We start from the raw sequence: 23,919 nt of genomic DNA, 5'->3' as shown, positions 1-23,919 counted from the left end.
GCTAACTCTCACATCTTGATTCAACCCATTTCTAATAATCTGTATGTCACCATGAGCTCATGGCTTACTGGGAAAGATTCAGCATGTCTGCCCTGGCAGCTTCATGGCGGGCGGCTCTCTGCCTCTGCCTCTTTTCTCCAAGCATTCTGTTCTGTCTACTCCACCTATCTAAGCTGCTGTCCTATCAAAAGTCGAAGGCAGTTTTCTTTATTCAACCAATGAAAGCAACACATAGAGAGGAGAAGAAAATGAAAGAAAGAGGATGAAGAGGGAGAGGAGCAGGAACAAGCCAGAGCACAAGCTTTGTGAAAAAGTGGAAATTTTTCAGTTTCATGTTCACTATATCTTGACCAATTGTGGGTTCTGTGTTAATCATAATTTACTACAAAAAGAAGCTTCTCTGATGAGATTTGAGGTATACACTAATCTGCAGGTATAATGAGTTATTACGAGTCAGTTTAAAACCAGGCTGTGGTGGCAAACATCTTTAATCCCAGCACTTGGGAGGCAGAGGCAGGCAGATCTCTGTGAGTTAGAGTTCAGCCTGGTCTGCAAGAGCTAGCTTCATGACAGCTAGGGCTGTTACATATAGAAACTCTGTCTCAAAAAACAAGAACAAGAAAGTGTTAGTTTAGAGCTTCAGAGATGCTTTGGAACATTCTACTTTCACTTAATTTTGTAACCTTGTTTCTTTTTATAGCTCAGGTCTGGACTACCTCCCCAGGGTTGAGAAAGCAGGAGACATTTTAACGGTTCACATCCTGTGTCTTCCCTCGGCAACCAGTAAAGCAGCCAGCAGAGCAGCCACCATGATGATTCTAGCATGTTCTTGAGTCCTTGAGTGCACATGACCAGTCTTCAATGAGAAGTGTCACATCTATCTGCAACCAGCCTTGTTAGCCTTGACTCCTGATGCTTTATGTGTGTTGCTCCATGTGTTTATGTGCCTACTTGAACTCCTGGCTGTGAAGTTGGACTTTATCTAAGGAAGCACTGGCAATAACTCTAACTGCAGCACGCCAGCCTGTTATCCCATCCTCCGGAAGTGGTCCTGCTCGCCAACACCACAGAATCAAGACGGAGCACCATGGTGGAGAAGGGTTCAGACCACTCCTCGGACAAGTCCCCATCCACCCCAGAGCAGGGTGTGCAACGCAGTTGCTCTTCACAATCTGTTTGAAGAGGTGGCAAAAATTCCAAGAAAAGTCAGAGTTGGTACAGTGTGTTAAGCCCCACTTACGAACAGTGAAATGAAGACTTCAGAAAGCTCTTTAATCAACTTCCAGACATGGAGCGCCTCATTGTTGATTACTCATGTGCACTCCAAAGAGACATTCTTTTTCAGGGCTGACGACTCTACCTCTCATAAAAGTGGATCTGCTTCTACAGCAACATCTTCTGATGGGAAACTTTGCTGAGAGTCTGTTTGAAAGATATCTGCGCCATGACTAAAGAGAAAACAGCTCGCTTCATTCTCAATGCCATCCAAGTCTGTACTGATTCAGAAAAGCACTGTCTTACTTCATCTGGGGCACGGAAAAGACATACATGGTGATGCTGCAGCTCTGACAGAATGCTCTCCATGAAAAGAGAGCATCTTCCTATGCTCCAAGGAGCTCTGGCACTTTGTCTACCAAATGAGCTGGGTCTCACCAGTGACAGTGAGGAAAATGTGCCTCCAGATGATGACTTCAACAAGGTGGGCTACTGTGAAGAGACTGCTGTAGAAGAGAATGAAGTGAATGGCAGCTCCTCCAAAAGCAGCATAGACACCAAGCCTGACACCAGCCCACAGCTACCCAAGAAGTCCATCACCAACAGCACACTGACCTCTATGTGAAACAGTGAAACCCCTGTCTTGTTTGATTGCTCGCTGCTGGAGGAAGATGTGATGGAGGGTGATGGGTCCCATACACCATCAGCCAATACACCCTCACCTACGTGGCTCGGAACAAGAGTAGACTCAGGGTTTCCACAGAGCTCCACTATCGAAAACAACCCTGGGGCTTTGTAAAAACTTTCATTGAGAAGAACTTCTGAAATGGATTGGGGGACTACTTCTGCCATTTAGAGTCTGAGATAACCAAAACAGAGAGTACCTACCTGGCTGAGATGTACAGTCACCCAAGGAGAAGGACAATAATAAGTCTTTAGCAGTACGGAGGAGGAAGGGCCCCTATGCCCACCTGCGGGTACCTGGAAGAAGTGATGAGCCCCGTTACTACACCTACTGAAGATGTGGGCCACAGGATCAAGCATGTGGCAGGTTCCATGCAAACACGGCATATCACTGAGGACACTCCTAATGGTTTTCACCTGCAAAGTGTGTCCCAGTTGCTGCTGGTTATCAGCTGTGTTCTGGTGCTGCTGGTCATCCTTAACATGATGCTCTTTTGCAAGCTGTGGATGCTGCAATACACCGCACAGACCATCCCTGCCTGGCAGGGTCTCAGGCTCCAGGAAAAGTTACCCCAGTTACAGACAAAATGGGCCCAGCTATTAGAATCCCAACAAAATTACCATGATACTGAGCTCCAGAAAGTGGAGGGAGATCATTAAATCCTCAGTGATGGTCCTGGACCAGATGAAGGACTCACTCATCAACCTTCAGAATGGCATCAGGTCCCGAGACTTCATATCTGAAAGTGACAAGAAGAGGAACCGGTATCATTGACAAGGCAGGAGCAGGGGTGGTTGCAAGAGGCCTGTGCAGTACATGTACATAAACCATATATATATATGATCAGTTTAATACTGTGCCATGATGGAGGAAGGTCATTGGTTAAAAATAAAGAGACTGCCTTGGCCCATTTTATTGGTTAGAACATAGGTGGGTGGAGTAAACAGAACAGAATGCTGGGAGGAAGAGGAAGTGATCTCAGAGACGCCATGCTCCCCTCTCCGGGGCAGGCACGATAGCTCTGCTCTCTGAGGCAGATGCGATTCAGCTCTAACCCAGGATGGACGTAGGCTAGAATCTTCCTGGTAAGCGCACCTTGGGGTGCTACACACATTATTAGAAATGGGCTAGTCCAGGTGCGAGAGTTAGCTGAGAAGAGGCTAGATATAATGGGCCAAGCAGTGTTTAAAAGAATACAATTTGTGTGTTGTTATTTCGTGGTATAAGCTAGCCGATGGTGGGAGCCGGGCGGGACGAAAAGCAGGCCCGCAGCTCCCACAACAGTACCCATTTAGCAAGAGTAAATAGGCAGCACAAATTTGACTTGGTGGGTTATTTTTAAAAAGCAAATGAAAGGATGTGAAGTTGGGAGGTTAGGGTGTGTGTGGGAGGAGTTAGGAGGAGGAATAGATTTTGAAGATAATTCATTCATTCATTTCACATTTTATGTATGAAGCATTCCTGCTCTGAAATGATTTCTTGAGTTCAGTGTCTCAGAACTAGAATAATTGACTTGGCAGCATGAAAAGTCATTTACAAGTGAAGTGTGATGAGGCAGATCTTCATTTGATGCTAGAAATGTCTTCCATAAATCTAGGTTATTAAAACAATGATTCTCATACTATTTAGGCAATTTCCAAATGAGATGGTCATAAAATTGTTATGAAATATTAAAGTCTATTCTCTGTTGATGATAGTGATGCAAATATGTGAGTCACATGATCATCAAAATGGATAAATGTTGAATATGTAAATATTTCTTCATATTATATGTAAACAGATTACTTGCTTTAATTTTTCTAAGCCTTTTTTAATGAGGAGAGACATCCTTTGTATTTAGGAGTGTGATATTCATCTTTTTACATTTGTTTTAGGATGAAGAATCTGTATAATATGCATTCCTAGATTCAGCTCTTGTTTTAGGGTTTCTATTGCTGTGACAAAACACCATTACCAAAAGAAAGTTGAGGAGAAAAAGGATGTGTTTGGTTTGTACTTCTATATAACATCATGTTCCATTACTAAAGAAAGTCAGGACAAGAACTCAAACATGACAGGAACCTTGAAGGCAGGAGCTGATACAGAGGGCATGGGGGAGGTGCTGCTTATTGCTGTCCAGTAGAGAAGTAATCAACAGTTCTCTTATAATAGCAGAAAAAGGAGAGAATACATATAGATACAGTTTCAAAAGATCAAAGTGGCAATTTTAAAGCATTGGTCATGTTTTGTCTTTAGTAACCTCTACATCATTAATATAAATAAATATGAGACTATTACTTGGTAAATTGAAGACACTTCTGGTGAACTTGAGTTCTTGTCCCTTCTTTGCTCAGGTTGAGTTATTGTAAGTTATTTCCATGGCAACTTCTGCCTAGGCCTTCACTCTAGAGAGCTTGCTCTGATGAAAGCCAAACTTGCTGTGAGGCAACCTCATTGATGGGCTTTTAGGAAAGGCGAGGAACTCATTAAACCCCATTGCCTCTCCTCTTCTCCTATTTTATAGTCGTCCAGAAACAAGCACTCAATCACCATACTAATTTTTGTAGGCTGGTTCATTTTTGTCAACTTGACACAGACTAGAATCACCTGGGAAGAGGAAACCTTGGCTGAGGAACTGCCATTGTCATATTGACCTGTGAACAAGCCTATGGGGGACATTTTCTTGGTTACTGCTTAATGTGGGCAGGCCTGGCCCACTGTGAGCAGTGCCATTTCTGGGTAACAGTCCTGGATTGTTTAAGAAAATAAGCTGGTTAGGTCATGAGGAGCAAGCCAGTAAGCAGTTTCTACATTAGTCTCTGCCTCACTTCCTGCCTTGAATTCTTGACTTCACTTTCCTCATTAATAGGCTATAAGCTATAAATCAAATAAGCCTTTTCTTCCCCCAAGCTGTTTTTGGTCAGTATTTTCTCATAGCAACAGAGAAGCAAACCAGGATACTAATGAAACACAAGATATTTAGGGTGATGTCAGGAATGGTTAGTAGCTGGTTAGGTCTAGAACAGCCACATTAAGAAGCTTGATATAGAAGTATATGTTGCCCACTCCTCAGGCAGACTGTTACCAACTATTGTATTTTAAAACATTCACAGAAGGACTGGAAAGATAGCCCAGCAGTTAAGAGTACTTATTACTCTTACAGAGGACCCATGTTTGGCAGCTTACAGCTAATTACCTGTTTTTCCAACTCTGTGGATATCTGACCACTCCGATCTCTGTAGGCACTGGCACTCAAATGCACATACCCACATGCACACACACATAATTAACAGATAAATCTAAAACATTCACAGAAATTCTTGACTAGTGCATATACTGAAATGGAGTCTATTTTCTGGCCCTTGATGACTTGCTTCTAAAGAACAGAATGTGGAAGTGACACTGAGTAACTCTTAACACTGGATTGTAAAAGGCGATGCAACTTCTCCCAGGTTCTTTCTCCTTTTGCAGGCCTTGGGGTCCTGCAAATTTCATGAAAGAAGTGTGACTGCATGAAGGCTGCCATGGTAGAGAGGCCACATAGAGCTGGAAAGACTTGCTCAAGGAGCTCTTGCTGTCTGCCCAAGCTTTGTGAGACTTTGTAGCTGTATTAATTATTTTTCTGTCGCTGTGTTAAAAAAATGATGAATGACAACTTAAGAGTTTATTTTGGCTTATAGTCTTAGAGGGAGAATAGTCCATGATGGTAGAGTATGGCAGCAGATAGTAGACATAGTGGCAGGAGTGAGAGCTCATATCTTGAACAGTAAACATAAAGTAGAGAGGGCAAGCTGCAAGGAAGGTAATGCCTTAAGCTCTTAAAGCCCTTCCCCAGTGATGGTTCCTCTATCAAGTAAATACCAACTCCCCAAACAGTGCCACCACCTGGAGACCAAGTATTCATATCTCAAGATTATAGGGTACGTTGTCAATTCGAACCAAACTAACACCAACTACCAGGATTATGAGTTCATATTCTCTTTCCATTTGACGAATCTGCTAGACCAGGGAGTTTTTCTTCTATATCCTACCCAACACATGTATTTGTTGATTAAAAAGGAGATCCAGAAGGCCTTTTCTGCTTGTCTGTTTGGTTTGGTTTGGTTTGAGTTTGAGTTTCAGTTTTTGAGACAATGTCTAGTTATATAACACTGTTGGGCCTAAAACTCATAATATTCCTGCATTAGCCTCTCTAGTAAGATTGTAGGCATTAGCAATCACATCTGGTAGGAGTCTAGGTCTCTTTGATTTATTGAAAATGGCCTAAAAGAGTTAGCTGGGTGATGTAGGCAGAGACTGCTCATTCATTTCCTGGCCACTTAGACCCAAAATAATCACACAGAAACTATATTATTACAACACTGTTGGCCTATTAGCTCATGTTTCTTATTGGCTAGCTCTTATATGTTAAGTTAACCCGTTTCTTTTAATCTGTGTATCGCCACATGGTTGTGACCTTCTGGTAAGTTTCCATCTGGCATCCGGTGTCTGTCTACTGCAGTGGCTACATGGCTTCTTTCTGACTCTGCCTGATCTCACCTTTTCTATCTGCTTGGAATTCCTGCCTTGCCCCATTCTGTGCTTCAATAGACCCAAATCAACTTCTTTATTAACCAGTGGTATTTACAGCATACAGAAGCATCACTTCCCATTTTCTGTCGAAATAAAAAGGAAGGTTTTAACTTTAACATGTCAAGATTACATACAACAAAACAGTTAACAAGCAAGAATCATAGTTACAAAATTATGTCCATTTATATTTGGGAAATTAAGGAAAATGCTTTATCATTTATCTTTGTGAGTCTAAAGTTTTATATCTAATCTATCTTTTATTATAACTAAAGAAAATTATAGTTACAACTATCTATTTTTCAACTCCATCAAAGACTTCAGAAGGATACAATATTATCTAAGTAAATAAGAAGTGCATTGTAAGCAACTTCCAAAACTCTAGAATTGACAGAGACATCTCACTACCTGGACAGTCACCCAAAGCTCTATATCATTGCAGCATCCATCTTCAGCCTACAGGCCCATAGTATCTAGCAGACTTTTTCACGAAGTAGGAAATTTAAAGATCAGTTGCTTTCTTCTGTGTACTGCAAATGTCTGCTTGTCTGTTTGGTTTGGTTTGGTTTGAGTTTCAGTTTTTGAGACTCTTTCCTGAAGCAGGAATCCTGAAGGACTGTCTCACCTTCTGTAAGCAACTCCAGCAGTCATTTTTCTATGGGTCCTGTAAGTACAGTCAAGCAGTTCAAACAAAAGCAGTTTCTTGCCCAAATGGCTAACAAACTGTAAAGAACCTCTTTGATGCCCATCAGTCTCTTGAGGTAGATTGGTGCTGCCAGGAGCAGATGAGTCTCTGTCATGAATAATCCTAAGTTCTTAAAATATTTTAAATGCCGTATTCTGTTAGTCTTTGAAGGGTTTGAAAAAATACCTATTTAACTGAAATATATCTCTATATATCTAGAAATCTAACTAACATGACAACAAGCTTGACTATTATAGAGGATTATCTATTAACCTATATATCTTAATTATGCATTACATTTTGAAATGAGCTGCACAAACACAATACCTTAATCAAGAGCAGAAATATACATATAATAAAATTGACCTTAAATTTGTATCAATATACCAAGATTCATTACAATGCAAAGTATTCATCTCTATATCATTTCCCCCTTTAAATGTAAACATTAAGGAAATTTGGGCATTGTTCTCTCCAAACTGCTTCCTGCTTTTTGTTAGGCAAAGTACTTTTGGAGTTCATGGAGATCTTTCAAGGGTTCTTGGTCCATCAAACCACATTAGTTTGGAAGAAATCCACAGGTTCTCATCTTCTGTGGAAACAAAAGTAGAACCTCTTTTCCAAAGCGACATATTCTTAGACTCAATTGTTGAAGTCAACATATCTTTAAAATATATGTTGGTTTAACTTAGTAGTTCCCAGAATCAAATGTTACTCTGTAGTCAAAAAATTCAAAGAAAACATAATAATATACAAAATCCAGACTCTCTGTGTATATTCCATCTTTAGGAGGCTTATTTTTCTTACTTTATTACTTTTTCTACAAGTTTAATATTTAATATTTATTTTATTATCTTTACTCCCCAATTCCAGGTATGCAGTAGGTCTATCTTGTGCCATTAAGCAGTTTATACAATGCTGATTACAAACCCCATTCAAGTGCTCAGCACCCTGAAAGATCCAGAGTTCATGCTGACAGCACGAACTAGGAAGCTGCCATTTTTTTATGTTGAGTCAGTAAGCCTTCTCTTGGAGGAGCCAAGCCTCTGCTCACTGCCAGCAAGCAGAACTCTTCCAAAACAAAAATGCAGCTGCCAAGAAGCTGCATTTGGCTCCTGTTTTTGTGGGTCTTTAAAAAAAACAAAAACAAAAAAAACTTTTTTAGGCTTTATGTGGATATACATTGTGGAACATTGGGCATCATTTTGTAGATGGAGGCTGCTCCTTCATTTTCCAGCCTCCAAGACCTGAAATAATCACACAGAATCTGTATTATTACAACACTTTTTGGCCTATTGTCTCATGCTTCTTATTGGATAGCTCTTATATCTTAAATTGATCCATTTCTATTAATCTGTGTATCGCTACATGGTTGTGACCTACCAATAAGGTTCCCTCTGATATTGGGTGTCTGTTTCTTGTGGTGGCCACACAGCTTCTCTCTGACTCTACACTCTCTCCTCTTCTATCTGCTTGAAATTCTTGTCTTGGCCTATTCTGCACTACAATAGGCCCCGAGTAGTTTCTTTATTAATCAATGGTATTCACAGCATACAGAGGGGAATCCTACATCAGGGTGAGAACTTACAAACAAATGTATGCTTAGAATCTTGCAAAAGGGCAATGTGATGAGCATAAGTAAAGCAGTATATCTGCTATTACAAAATTATATTTTAGGTAATTTAAGCATATAAAATATATCTGAACAAAACCAGGTAAACATCGAAAAGAAAATGTTGACTTAGTTTGCTGGTACTGTAACAAAAAAAATCTAGGAAAATTAATCTATAAAGTGAAAAGTTTTATTTTAGTTCATTGTTTTGAAGATTTCAAGATAGAGCTGATATGGCTAATGGATACAAAAGAGAGGAAGAGGTTGGGGGTCCCACAATCCTCTCAAGAGTACACCTCTAGTGACTTAAGTACCTCCTCACTAGACACTACATCTGAATGGTTCTGTTACCTCCCAATAGTGCCACCCTGGGGACTAAGATTTTTAGCATGTGGGCTTGGGAACTGTCCAACATCCAAATTTTAACAGTACTAGAAATCCCTAAATAAATGTTAAAAATCTCTCCTAATTTATTCATAGACAACTTCCTCAGTTTTTACTAAGAGACTTTTTTCACAGCACTAAATTCGAGTTTTTGAATTTGCAAATAATTTTCTCAGCATTATAACATTTTTAGTCATGTTATTTCCCAGTCCATGGGAGATTAAATTAGCAAATAAGCAAAGAGAGGAGATATTTATTTGGAATGGTTTTTAGAAATCAACAGAGTGACAGCAGTAGAAAAAGTGTTTGAAAATGTGTCTTAGCTTTATCTAACTACTTGATACACCCTATAGTCACTCAGAAAGGACTCTCAATTAAAGTATTTCCAGCTCATATTGGCTTGTGAACATGCCTGTGAGAAATTATTTTTGAGTTGATATAGGAGGGCCCAGTCCACTGTGGGTGGTTTCATCCATAAGTAGTTGGCCCTGGGTTACAGAAGAAGGCTAACTAAGTATGATCCTGCTAGTGAACCACAAAGTAGTATTCTTCCATGGTTTCTGGTTCAAGCTCCTTTCCTTATTTCCTTTAATAATTAAGTATATAACCTTCCTTCCCCTAAGTTTCTTTCTATTACAGTGTTTTATCACAGCAACAGAGATAGAGCTAAACAAAGTATAAGTCCAAAAAGCAGGCATATAATTGGAAATTAAGAGATGTACAGGCTTATGGTTCTCTTTTCATAATGGTAAATAGCTTTACAGACCTAAATAGTCCCAGAGAATATTTAATTAGGCAAGTCAGTGATTCCTCAACCCACTCCCCAATCTGTGGGGATACACTTTAAGACAATTACAGAATACCAGTAAGCATGGCAATACTAGGCCAGGTACATTCTATTTTCTCTGCAGCATTGACACACAAGAATTGATCCTGTCTTCTCTTGTGTTTTTTATTTTTAAGATTTAAAAAATTATGTGTATGAATATTTTGTATATATATACATATGTGCACCACATGTGTGTACCTAATGCCTTCAGAGGACAGGAGAGGGTATCAAGATTCCTTGGAAGTAGAGCTGTATACCATCACGTGGGCCCTAGAAACAGAACATGGTTTCTTTGCAAGAGCAGCAAGTGCTGTTAACCACTGAGCTATCTCTCTAGCCTGCTTCGGATGTTTTATATTCTAGATCCTCTTCTTTTGTGTACTGGGGCCATTATTTAGGAAAAGAAGAGCTATTTCAGTGCAAGCAAACACTGCAGTGCCATGATAGTCAATCTGATATGTAAGATAGTGCATACAATGTGGCTACACAGAAAAAAGAAATGGTTCCTGTTTTGACAGGAATGGAGCAGGGTGGCACAAAATTACCTTATAGTATGTTCTGTCTCCTTAAGTTTGTGAGGAAAGAATTTATTTAGCGTATACTTCCAGGTCACAGTACATCATTGAAGAAAGTTAGGACAGGAACAAATACAGGAACTTGAAGGAGAAACCACAGAAGAATTCAGCTTTCTGGATCACTCACAGACTTGTTCATACCTAGCTTCCTGGTACATCTCAAGATCAGCTGCCTAGTCAGGTGCTCAATTAACTATCAAAACAACACCTACAGTCATGCCTGTGCACATGCCTGTGCCCATCTGGAAATTTTTCAATTGAGACTTCCTTTTCAGCTCCCTCTAAAGTTTTCCAAGTTGCAGGGCATGGTTCTCAGAGTCACATGCAGTTGAAAACTCACCAGTTAATCTATGAGCTTGTGTTATATTTTCAACAATGATGAAATGTAAGTGGAAGAAATGTGAAAACCAAAAGCACAGACAAGGAGGGACCAGCAAAATCATTAGCTTTATTCAGGGTAAATCTTATAGCAGAACAGAAAAAAAAGTGCTTCCAGCTCTATTTTTGGAGAGACAACAGAGAAAATGGTCTACTGAGAGCATGCTTTGACACGTATGTTAGTTACTTTTCTAATTGCTGTGATAAAATATCTGCAAAGGAGCATATGAAGGGATTATTCTGACTCCTGGCTTGTGGGTCCAGTACACTGAGGCAGTGAAGACATGGTGGAGCCCATGTGGTGAGAATGTGTGTCTAAGCAGACCAGGAAACAGAGAGAGGAGCATCCCAGTGCTCTGCTCCTCCTTCCCTCTTTCTCTTTCCTATTCAGCCCATGAGATCATATCACTCACATTCAGGGCAAGTCTTCCCTCACAAACATTCTCAGAAGTGTGTCTCCTAAGTGAGTCCAAATCTAATCAGACTGAGAATGAATGTTATCCATCACAGCACTTAAATAGACAAATTCAATTATCTACAAAACATCATGTGGAAATATTTTCTCATAAGTCAGTGAAGTGAAAATTGCTATTTCTGACTTTTCATATGAAATGACTGTGTAAGTGTTCATCAGTATGTCTCAAAGTGTATATTTATGCTTTCAAAGTGACTATAGGATTAACTACTTATTACTTTTGTACAGCATTCCTATTTTCTGCTGAATATAAAACTACTTTCTCTTATGACATGCTTCTCTGACCATAAGTTTGGAGTGAATTGTCATCTTCTTACAATTCTTACCTCCTTGGCCATAATGATAGACCAGAGGTAGCATCTGACCATATTGGCTCTACCTTTGGTCACAGTGGTAGGACTCAGCTGGGATGAACTTGTGACCTAAGACAGCCGTATGTCTTTCAGGATAATGAATAGAGGAAAAAAGGCACTTTCTAATTAAGTGGGGAAAGTAAGTGGATATGATGCCTATAGCTGCCAGGGTTGCAAAGTGCTCTTAGCTTCTGGGGAAGAGCTACTTTGCATCTCATAATCTTTCCAACAGGAAGTCTGCTGTGAAACATTCTCTCTTAGAAATGGCTTCATAAACAAGACAGGAAACATGACAATATCCACAGACATGTTAACATGGAAGGGGAAAATTTCATGGGATCCCAGTTCTAGACAAAAAACTTTAGGCAACTAATGACTGCTTGGAGAGGAAAAATTAGCCTCTCCTAAGAATGAGTCCTTTTATTGGTTAGCCAATACGAAGTGATCAGACATGAAACCATACAAATACAGACAACCAAAATGGACTTTGCAAGTTGTGTTCTTGTATTTGTGCATCCATATACACACATGTGTGCATGTATATATACATATGTATATATACATATATAACAATAATTATCAAAGAAAAAGAGGCTATTGCATTAAGAAGGAGGGGCATGGGAGGGATGGAGGGAGGAAAAGGAAAGGGAAAACAATATAATTATATTTTAATTAAAAATGTATTTTCTTTTTAGCCAGAAGATAGTGGCATACATCTTTAATCCCAGCACTTGGAAGGCAAAGGCAGGCAGATCTCCATGAGTTCAAGGCCATCATGGTTTACAAAACAATTTCCAGGAGAGCCAGGACTGTTACACACACACACACACCCTGTATTGAAAAAACAAAAAACAAAAATATCTATTTTTAAAACTGTCTGGGAGCATTCTGGGAACATGCCATAGATGCAGAGAAACACAGGGGAGAGATCCAGAGGTAGTCTGTAGTTTTTGAGGAATGTCACTGTGATCTTTGAGATCCCTGTACCTATCCTGTGTTTTACTTCAGTAATTCCTGATTTTTTTTTTATTTTGGATTTTTCAAGACAAGGTTTCTCCGTAGCTTTTGGTGCCTGTCCTGGAACTAGCTCTTGTAGACCAGGCTGGCCTAGAACTCACAGAGATCCGCCTGTCTCTGCCTCCCGAGTGCTGGGATTAAAGGCGTGAGCCACCACCACCCGGCTTCCTGACTTTTTCAAAACAATATTTTTGCCACAAAATATTACATAACAAATTAATATACAATAATCTCTTAATTATAAGTACTCTTCACACCGTCTTTTCAATGGCCCTTCCAATTGACTTTCCACTGCCTTGATCTAAACTAGTCCTGTGGAATTCAGGGAACCGGGGACTTTGTGAGGCTCCAAGTTGGTCACTGTAGTACTCGGAGTCTTATACAGACACCAGGAGGAGAAAACAGAAGCGATCTTGTTTGTGCAGTTAATGAGCAGCTGCTATCTCTCAGGCCACAGGACAGGAAGTAAATGCTGCTGCCTAACAGAGGAGGAAAAGACCTTGAAGGCTGGAGCAGCCTGCCCTATCAGATTTCCTTTTCTGAGTAATTCAAACCAAATTCTCAGCCTTACTTCCCCAGCCCCCTAAAACCTGAAAGTCCACTAATTGTGACTCATTCAACTCACAGAAAACACGGAGGGCAGTGACCGAGGCATTCTTTGAGCCACTGCCTCTGAATTCAAGAGGCATCTTAAGTTTCTCCTGTTTACTTACCTCTTTAATTAGTGATTTTTACTGTGTATGTGTGCATTTATGTGGTGTGTGTCTGCGCGCGTGTGTGCATGTGTGTACATGTTCATGTGTGTATGTGGTGTGAGCATGCATGTTTAGGTCTTGGAGGCCGAAACTGGTGTCTTCCTGGATCCTTTCCTACTTTATATATTAAGGCCAGATTTCTCACCTGAGTCCAAAGCTTATCAATTTGGCTAGTTCTGCTAATCAGCTCCTGAGCACTAAAATGGGGCTCAGGATCTGAACCCAGTCCTCGTGCTTGTGTGAGGCTGGTGCACTACTCATTGAGCAACCTTCTCAAACTCTAAAATCTTTCCTTTTAGCCACCATTGTTACTTCCTTTTGACCAGATGAGGGGAAAAGGGTCATTGTTTATATGGTAGCACTTTTCACAAATGATGTAGGGAATGAACTCTAATAAATTGTAGAGAACCGATGTCGTTTGATTAAGAACGCCTCCCATAGGTCCATACATTTGAATGCTTGATTCCCAGTTGGCGAACAATTAGGAAGGATTAGGAGGTGTGGCCTTGTTAGAGGAGGTATGTCACTGGGGGTGGGTTGGTTTTGAGGTTTCAAAAGTCCAGTCTCTCTCTCTCTCTACCTGCTGCCTGCAAACCAGAATGTAAGCCCCAAACTACTGCTCCTGTGTCATGCTTTGCTGCCTGCCTCCCACCACACTCCTCATTATGCATTCATACACTAATTCTCCAAAGCTGCAAACAAGCCCCCCCCCCCCCCCCCACACACACTTTCTTTTACAAGTTCCCTTGGTCACGGTATCTCTTCACAGCAGTAGACCAATAGCAAAGAGCCACACACTATTTTACGTTCTTGATGGGAACTACTTTATTCAGTCTTCCTAACTAACAGGGAGAGTCCCTACGAGTATTTCTGGTTTAGAGATAAGTCAATTGCGATTAGGAGAGTTTAAGGAACTTGAAATAGAGCTGGGAATGGTAGAACACCCCTAAAATCTCAGCACTCAGGAGGCTAAGGTAGGAGGTTCATGAGTTTGAGATCAGCATGGGTTACATAGAAAGAGACTGTAATCCTCAACAGAATCTTTCCCTTCACTTAGGGCTCTAGAAGCCCTTCAAGGACATTATTGAACATGAGAGAGTCAGTGGAGATCTAAAGGGAGAATGGTTCTGAAGCCTCCAAACTTGCAGCTGGGGTCTGAAGTGAAGGCCGATTTATGAAACTGTTTCCAATGGCTAGCACAAATGTGAACTCCTCTACTTGGTTGCAAAGTCTAGTGCAGTCTAGGCCATTTGACAAGTTGTGTCCTTAACTTCAAATTTGGATAATCGTGTTTAGGAACCATGGGACAAGAGTACTGAATGGATGGGATGTCTTTCACTAACAAAGACAACAAATACCACAGCATCTGACTCCTTGAAGCATATAGGTGACTGCTATTTCACAATAAGCCTATGAGTAAGTATTACTATCCCATTTTGTAGATGAAGAAAACAAGATATAGAGAAGTTAAATGATCAAATGATCTCCCAGATCTGCCTAAGTTGCAGACAGGATTTTTGGCTTCAGAGACTTTTGTCTTAGATTTGATGTCTCACTGCTTTTGGGTCTATCTGCCAATCCATTATCAAATGTCTTTGTGTATATGCTGCTAAATTTTCTTGGCTAGTCTTCATGCATTTAGAATTTGTGTATGAGTGTTTGTAGCAGTAATTGGCTACATTTTTCCTGCCCTGTATTCTCATTACTCATAATTGATATCGAGATTATATTAACTTCATAAAATGAACTGGGTAAGTTTTTTTTCAAGCTTATTAATCATATTGCCTGATTATATGTTCTTATTGAAATTCTGTGGTATTTATTTCACACAAACGTGTGAAAGCTCTGTAATAGAATTGTCTTTGGTATACTTTTATATTATGTTAACATAAAGAAGAATATAAAGTAAACTTCAAGATAAAGTGAAGCAAATGAACCTAACTATCTACCAAATCAGTAATAGTATTCACAGAGTAGTTCATTTAAGTGACTTGGGTAAGACAGTCTAATATAAATTTGTAGTGGAATATTCTATAAAGATATAAAACACTATGAAAATCTTAAATTTCTAAACTAGCAGACAAAACAAAATTTTAGGATGAGAGACACAAAGAAGAAAATATGACAAATACATTTTATAAAATTTAAATTATGTTTTAAAAGGAAGTTCAAAGTATTGTGCAATTGAGGAATTTTTAATGTGGATAATATAGTTGCTTTTTATACAGAAATTATAATTAGGTTTCTTATATGCAGTAATAGCATTATGATTACAGAATAAAATGTCCTCATTCTTGAGAGACAGAATTCAAACTATCTGGGATCATAGTAGATTTCATTTCACATGCTTCAGCATCTGTATGTATAGATACCGTGAATGCATCAAAATCTGAACAGTTCTTGAATCTATTTGGTGATCTATACGAATATTATACTCTTCTTTCTACTTTCACATTTTTTTGCAAAATTCAAAGTAAAAGTAAGAAGAAAAGAATTTTCCACAAAGAAGTAGAGTTTTTTACTCATATGTTCAGTCAGAGAAATTTTTAAGCAACCAAACCGACTTTTATTTAGGTACCTGTGATGGACCGAATTCTAAAAATGGCTCTCTGAAGTGTTTATATCCTAGTCCCAGACACCATGGCTGTGATATCTCTCCCCTGAATTATGTTATATTGCCCAGTTAAGCTTAAGAAAGTAAGCCTAACCTAATCATGAGAGTCTTATTTAAAAGTGAAATTTTATGGTTTATGGTTTGTGGCAAAAGAAGCCATAAAGACTGGAGGAACAGGATTGCTGCATTGATGCTAGATTTGAAGCTGAGAGAAAGGGAGTTCATAAGAACAAAAATTAGCCTTTACCCAGGAAAGACAAACAGTCTCTCTCAACCATAGATCCTAAGCTTGAAACTTTAGATCTATGTATTTAATTTGGAGTACCTGCAGAGGCCAGGATCTAGAAAGTGGTCATGGCAATGGAAAGAAGCCTCTACAATGAGGGGGTAGGTTGTAGAACACACATGATCTGAAATTAGAGAAGAGATGCTAGAATTGGAAGGTTTAAACAGGTTTAGGAGAGAGCAGAGGGTGAGCGAGAGAAGGGTTAACCAAAATTAAGAAGTATAAATTGACAAGAAAACCTACTAATTTGTAACTTAATAGTAAATTCTACTTTAAATGAAAGTATTCAGAGCAATGGGCTGTTAAATAAAACTCAGTGTCAGGTATATGATACCTTCCTATTATTAGTTATTAGTCTGGAAGGCCTCTGGGACACTCAGAACAATATGGGCTAGTGCCTTTGATCTTGGTTGCCCATTAGAACTAGATGGTAATACCCTGTTGTTGACAGAATGATGTAGTTTAGCTTCTGAGATCAACAAATCAAGCTGGAATTGAGTTAGAAGCTTCTTTTGTGCTGCTTAGCTTACATAGTACCAGAAGGTGATAGGCAGGCTTCTGGGGAGAAAAAGTAGACAGTTCTTACCCAATGTGAATCTTGCAAGCTGAACATTGACCTGCTATGCAAGATGTGCCCACTGGGTAATAGGGGCATTACTTTTATAGGAATAACCAATTGCTTTCTGGTTGGATTTGAGGCCCACTCAACAGTAATAAGTTTATTCTTGGTATCATAAACCTTGTCAAAAGCCCATAAGCTTTGGAAGGAGATTTTACCGTACTTGCTAAATGGATGTGGTATGAAACTTTCCACTATATATTTATATTTATACTCATAGATTAGTGCTGCTCTTAGCCTTCATTAGAGAAGTTTCTGGGAATAGTGGGCAGCCACTATTGCAGAGACTCACATATAGTCAAAAGGTTGAGAGTAAGTGCCTGCTGAATACTCAGCTCTAAATGGGACATCTACATTGCCTGGTCCAGGGCTCAGGGTATGTCTTGGAAGACGGAGTGAAGTAAAACCAGAGGCTGAAGAGAAGAACTGTGAAATGTCTTCTGGCCATGACAAAGTCATTCTACTCACCTGTGCCAAGCCTGACTACCTGACTTCGCTTCCTGGGGCCCACGCGGTAGAAGGCGAGAACTGACTCCTTTGAACTCTGCACATTTGCATACACACACACACACACAAACACACACACACACCAAAGCAAAAAGACATGCAAGTAAGATGAGGAATTGTTGGGAAGCAGAAAATGGTTCAGTGGTAAAAGGAGGGGGATAAGAGATAATGGGTATATACATATACATGTATATATATAATTGTCAAATAATAAACATTTTTAAAAAGAAATTAGGTCTTTGATAAAAAAATAGTAAATAAATAAGAAAATCAGTACTATAAACACGGGAATAAATTCTTCCAATAATTTCAATATGCTTGAAAAAGAATTTGTATGTGTACATGCGTGTGTGCCTGTGTGTGTGTGCATGTGTGTACGTGTGTGTGTGTTTGTGTGCATGTGTGTGTGTGTGTTAGTGCACATGCATGTGGAAGTAAGAAGACAACCTGAGGTAGTTTTTCTCTCAAGAATTTTCTACTTTGTTTTCTGAAACAGGCTCTCTCTCTGGGACCTGGGACTTGCTAATTAGGTTAATCTGGCTGACTAGACAGTCCCACAAACCCACCTGTAGATTAGAAGATCTCCTGAGTAAATTGGGAGCATGGGGACCTTGGGGGGAGGGTTGAAGAGGGGAGGGAAGAGAGAGAGAGGGGAGCAGAGAAAATTGTAGAGATCAATAAAAATCAATAAAAAAGAAAAAATAGCAAAAATGTAGATTCCTTGACAATACTGACCAAACTGAGAAACTTTTGTCTAGACTGGTTAAGAAGGAGGAGAGATGAACTACTGATCTCCTGCTTTTGCCTCTCAAGTGCTGAGATCACAGGTGTGTATTTCTATCCCCAAATTTAAGTACTATTTTTTTTAAAACATGCTTTGAAAAATTGTGTCAAGTCCTGGTCTGTTCTTGTCTACCAGAAGTGAGTGAACTATCCATTTCACTTACAGGACAGCGTGTGTCATATGGCAGATAATACAATGTACAGAAGATCAACATTTGGGAAACAGGAAATGTTTTTGAAATCTTCTGCCTATCTTAGGTTTTCTGCCCATCTTAAGATGACCAGGTAAATATAAGCTCGTAGAAGAAATGTCAGACAGAGGAAAAATGATAAAATACCACACCAGCAGTTCTCCAAAAACTGAGAAACTGGGATTAGCTTGACAAACGAGATTCAGCAAATCAGTCACCTGGCCAAGACCCTTGACTGGCAAGCCCCTTACTCATGTGCCTTGGCCAGGGTGTACATCAACTGCAGAGGCTATAGTTAATGAAGAGCAGAGGCAGACACATCATGGTCACTGGGTTGGGGACTATTCCTCTAAAAACTGGCATGGCCACCCCTCTCTCCAATCCCTAGATAAGCCAGGAGAAGGAAGTCAGATCTCAAGAAACAAATTGAGTTTTGGCATTTATTTTTATAAACACAGATTTCCTTCCAGTTAATGATGGTGAATTTAGTTGCAGGTGCTAGGTCAATACTGTGTCGATTCCTCCCATGTCCTCTAGAATATTTTCTCTCAAGCTAAAAGGTGCCCAAGATCCACACAGACCTCAGCCTGGCTTAGGAGCACATATAAATCTTTCTCGTTCATCTTCTAGTAACACTAAAGATAACAATATTTTATTTATTCATTTATTTTTGAGTGTGCATCTTTGTGAGTATGTTCATGTAGATAGAAGGTGCACATATATTTGGAGACCAGAAGTTGATGTCAGGTGTCTTCCCTCAATTGCTCTTCACTTTACTTTTTTAGACAGAATTTCTCTCGGAACCAGGAACTGGAACTCACCAATTCAACTAGATTGGCTAAACCAGCATGCCTTAGAGACCCTCCTGCCTCTACTTCCAAATGTTGCATTGTGGGTGTGTGCCATTGTTCCTGTTTTCTCACATTGGTTCTGGGAATTGGAATTTCGATCTTTATGTTTGCCTGTACTTCAGAGGCTCAGACTCCCCCCACCCCAGCTCTAAGAATGTAGCATTTGAAGTATTAGAATTGCTGAGTCTACCTATGCACAGAAAGAGAAGAGGATGTTAATAAAGAACTTTATAAAGCAAAGCTTGCTTAGATATCATAGCAAGTTTGGAGAATGACTTTCTCTTATTTGGCAAGTAAAGGAAAGTGTTGTTTAATTTGTTTTTTTTTAAATCAAGAATTTTTAAAATTTAAAAATTCAAGGGTCTGGCCCAGGCGGAAATGGCACACACCTTTGATCCCAGCACTCAGGAGGCAAAGGCAAGTGGATCTCTGTGAGTTTGAGGCCAGCCTGATCTACAGAGCGAGTTCTAGGACAGCCAGGGCTACACAGAGAGACACTGTCTTGAAAAAACAAACAAACAAAAAACCATGGACATATTAAAAACACAGTTTGAGACTACATTTCACAAAGAAAAATATTTTTATTTGGCTTGTTTAGCATTAATTTTCTTAAAGAGGTTCTCAAAATGTACTGTCAATCTGTTGGCTAGAATGTGCTATAACATAGATAATTGATGGTAGCCTACAAATATTGTTATTTCTTAAATATTTCAGTAATTTTCGTGTGATGAAATATGCTATAGTAGGACATTTAAACCAAATTAGTAGGTATGTGTTCATGAGTTTGCTTGTTTGCTTGATCCATCTGCTATGGGCTTTTTGTAGGACAATATATCTTTTTTTCAAATATTTTAATCAGTGATGAGGTCCACTGTCCTGTTCATAGAGAGATAACCTCTGGATTCCCAGTTCTAGAATGGTGGACTAGGGAATTTGGCCCAATGACTCACGCAGAAAAAGTGTTTGCAAAGACATTAGAGCACTATTTTAGATTTGTGCAGGATTTAGGAATGAGGACATCCAGGAAGCTATTTCCCCCCCTGGGCACTTAAACTTATTCTGACAGGGAAACTGAGAGGGCAAACTAAGGAACCTGTCGAACTAAGAACTAAGGAACTAAGGAAAGGAAGGAGACCTTGGCACATTCTCCCAAAGGACTATATCCTCTAACTGGAAATAGACTCTCAAGCTATAATCGATACACCTGGGATCGTGGTAATTATAGAATTTAGTCAAGTAAATCCCTGTGTTCTAGTACTTCTATTTGTCCAGACACCATACTGAAACAAACAAAAGTCACATTTGGAGGAAGACAGCACTCATGTATTAAATTATTTCTGTGAACAAGTCTGAAAATACAATGCTCAACATTCAATGAAAAAATAATCAGACACATGAAAATGAAAGACACCAGAAATTAAAAAAAAAAAGAAACAGACTCACTGGGTACAAAATACTGGAATTATGAGATTCAGACTTTAAAATACCATAATTATCCAACCTTCTATGTACATAGATAAAAAATGAATCAAAACTTGACAGTCCTGGGTGCAGTAGTGCACACCTGTAATCCCAGAAATGTGGCAGGGGATGGTACAGAGGCAGGAGGTGTAGGTGTTCAAGGTCATCCTTGGATATGCAGTGAGTTTGAGGCCAACCAGGACTACATAAAACCTTATATCGAAACAATGACAGCAAAAAGGCAAAACCCAAACCAACCAGCTATACAAACAAAAGCCTCAAACAAAATTTCAGTAGAGAATTGATAACCATTTTAAAAATATAAATATGAAATATAAATTTTAGAGTTAAAAATGCAACTCTAATTAAGACTGTAGTGGCAAAGTAGAATTAGTTGATATGGAACACACAAAAATATAATGTAAAACTATTGCCATTGCCTTTGGTTACTACTACATGGTAAGGCCCCATTGCTGAAGACACTATATACTTTGTAAGGCATAGAAATGACTCTCAAATGAACTTGGATTCTTCCTTCTTATTAGCTAGTTTTCATCAGAAGGTACTACATGAGTTGTTGGTGAATGTTATGTGACAAGACTTGTCCTGGGGTGTTGTAACACACTTGTCTACTAGTACCCCAGAAAGGGAGATCATAGCAGACTTAAATATGGTTCCCACCTGAAAGCAGCTCCGCTCTGAGGGCGAGACCTCACTGAAGCAAGCTTTGTAGCTCTAAAGGGAAAAGCTTCCCCAATGGAGATGATGCAACTCTGAGGGAAAGCCATCCTGCCAGTCTGGAGCCAAGAAATACCACAAAGTCACACTCCACAGCACAAGAGCTTTCTTGGGAGAGACACAGAAGGGTGGCTGCCTCTGCTCAGGCAAGAAGCAGCAAGGAACTGAGCAGAAGGCAGACTTCTTGGGGGGCTCTTGGAGGGGTCAGAGCTTTCCAGGGTAGCATGGAATTGGTGGGATTATGGTGGCCTGGTCTTGTGGCAAAGTCAGGGATTGATGGGATTCTTTTTCTTGGCTTGGGGTCAAGTCAAGGTCAGTATTTTCTTTCCTTGGCCCTTTTACCCTAACACAGTGATTGGTGGGATTTCATGTGCAGAGATTAAGGGCTTTCATGCTCAGGGATTGGTGGGTTTGTAAATTTTCAAACCCAGAAGCAGACTCTGACATTTTGTCTTATACTGCCAAAATCCAACTTGGTGAGACAATGAATTTTATTGGGATTACTTTTTAAAATATGTGTGAGGAGTTCCAGGAGCAGAAATGGCTCAAATACTGCTGTATTACCAAAGCCCGCTCCAGCACTTGTGACAGTCTATAGAAAGCTGGAAACCTGGAGCACACTGCACAACCTGCAGGCAGCTCAGCAAGCTCTGACTTTCCAGGCAGATCAATTGATTTAAGCCTCTTCCAGCCCAGTTGGTATTTGTTTCTTCTAGGCAGTTCTGCTAGTCTCTGCTTTTTCCTGGCAGCTGGGCTTGTTTGAAAGTGACTTTCAGCAGTCTTTACTTTTTATATACTCTAGGTGTGGAAGGGGGCTAGGGAATCTGGTCAGGTTGAGGGATTTCCTGAAGCTATTTTGAGCTGTTTACTTCCTGTCGTAATGCGTTTCCATGGAAGAAGGAATGTTTCAATCTCTGAATGTTTCAATCTCAGAGGAAACTTCTACAAAAACAGGGAAAATATTAACTGTCTTACCCAGCCAGGGTAGGACCCTGTAGGCAGCAAGTCATCTCTGACAAGCTGCTGCTGCTGCGGTAGTGACTGACTGTTAAGCCATGCCAAACAGCTTCCTAACAGGGCCTGAGGTCTGCTCCTCAGGACAGAATTCATGCCTGGTGCTGAGAGTCAGTCACTCTTTATGAGTGTGGTCACATATGGGCATGTGCATATCGTCCACACTAAGTGGATTTAGTGGGTTACTATTACAAAGGAGAAAGGCAGGAAGTTAGGAGATGGATGTGTATAGAGGGACCTAGGAGGATTAGAGGTGGCAAATGAGGGTTAATATGATCATACTTCAATGAATACATATATTAAATTAAAAAATAATGTATATGTATCTATAATCTCTATATGAAATATGAAATTGTGTTAAGTATGGTAAACCATAATTTTCTTTTTTTTTCCACAGGCATATAAACTATTTATTAACAGCAAAGGCCCAGAGACTCATTTCTTCTTGGATACACCCACAGTGCGGCCCCGGAGGCCAGTGGTCTTGGTGTGCTGGCCTCGGACAAGAAGGCCCCAGAAGTGGCACAGCCCTCTATGGGCCCGAATCTTCTTCAGTCGCTCCAGGTCCTCACGCAGCTTGTTGTCCAGGCCGTTGGCCAGAACCTGGCTGTACTTCCCATCCTTTACATCCTTCTGTCTGTTCAAGAACCAGTCTGGGATCTTGTACTGTCAGGGATTCTGCATGATGGTGATCACACGCTCCACCTCGTCCTCCGTGAGCTCTCCAGCCCTCTTGGTGAGGTCAATGTCCTCTTTCCTCAACACCACATGAGCGTATCTCCGCCCCACACCCTTAATGGCAGTGATGGCAAAGGCTATTTTCCGCCGCCCATCGATGTTGGTGTTGAGTACTCGCAGGATGTGCTGGAACTTCTCAGGGATCATGAGAGACATGGCGGCAGCACAATCGGCGGCGTGTAGGCCTCCCGTGGAAGAGCTAAACCATAATTTTCAAAAATTAAAATAAAAATATAAATGTGAAGGAATAATGTATCAAGTATTTATTCACTTTATTAATTAGGGCACTGGTGACATGGTATAGCTGAATGAAAGAACAATTAATAAACTGAGTATTTTAAATCCTTCATGAAAAATAACTTGAGAATCAGGTCTGTGTAAGATATAAAACTGATTAATGAAACAGAGCAATAAAATCATAGCTTTTGGGGTTATCTTTTCTACCAGACAGAAATAATCTACAAGTAAATATATAACCTCACAGTGCCTGAGCTCTAATTAGATAGCAAATAACCAAGTCAAATACAGGAACAGTCTTCCAAAGTATCAAATAATTTGATGGTACAATGTTCTCAGTATGACTTTGAAAGAATATGCCCCCCTTCC

The 23,919-nt window shown here is 39.9% G+C and overlaps 2 pseudogenes; one reads left to right on the top strand and one right to left on the bottom strand.

Annotated features, from left to right (window-relative positions):
* The first annotated feature begins 784 nt into the window (after window positions 1-784).
* LOC121441143 lies at window positions 785-2,674 on the top strand (annotated as a pseudogene).
* Window positions 2,675-22,967: 20,293 nt separating this feature from the next.
* Window positions 22,968-23,470, bottom strand: LOC121441152 (annotated as a pseudogene).
* Window positions 23,471-23,919: the final 449 nt, after the last annotated feature.

The sequence above is a fragment of the Microtus oregoni genome, unplaced genomic scaffold (assembly GCF_018167655.1).
Source record: "Microtus oregoni isolate MIOR12 unplaced genomic scaffold, Mior012 000073F_ref0000255, whole genome shotgun sequence".
Lineage (NCBI taxonomy): Eukaryota > Metazoa > Chordata > Mammalia > Rodentia > Cricetidae > Microtus > Microtus oregoni.
The sequence above is the reverse complement of the archived record's forward strand: the minus strand, read 5'-3'. Positions and strand labels throughout refer to the sequence as shown.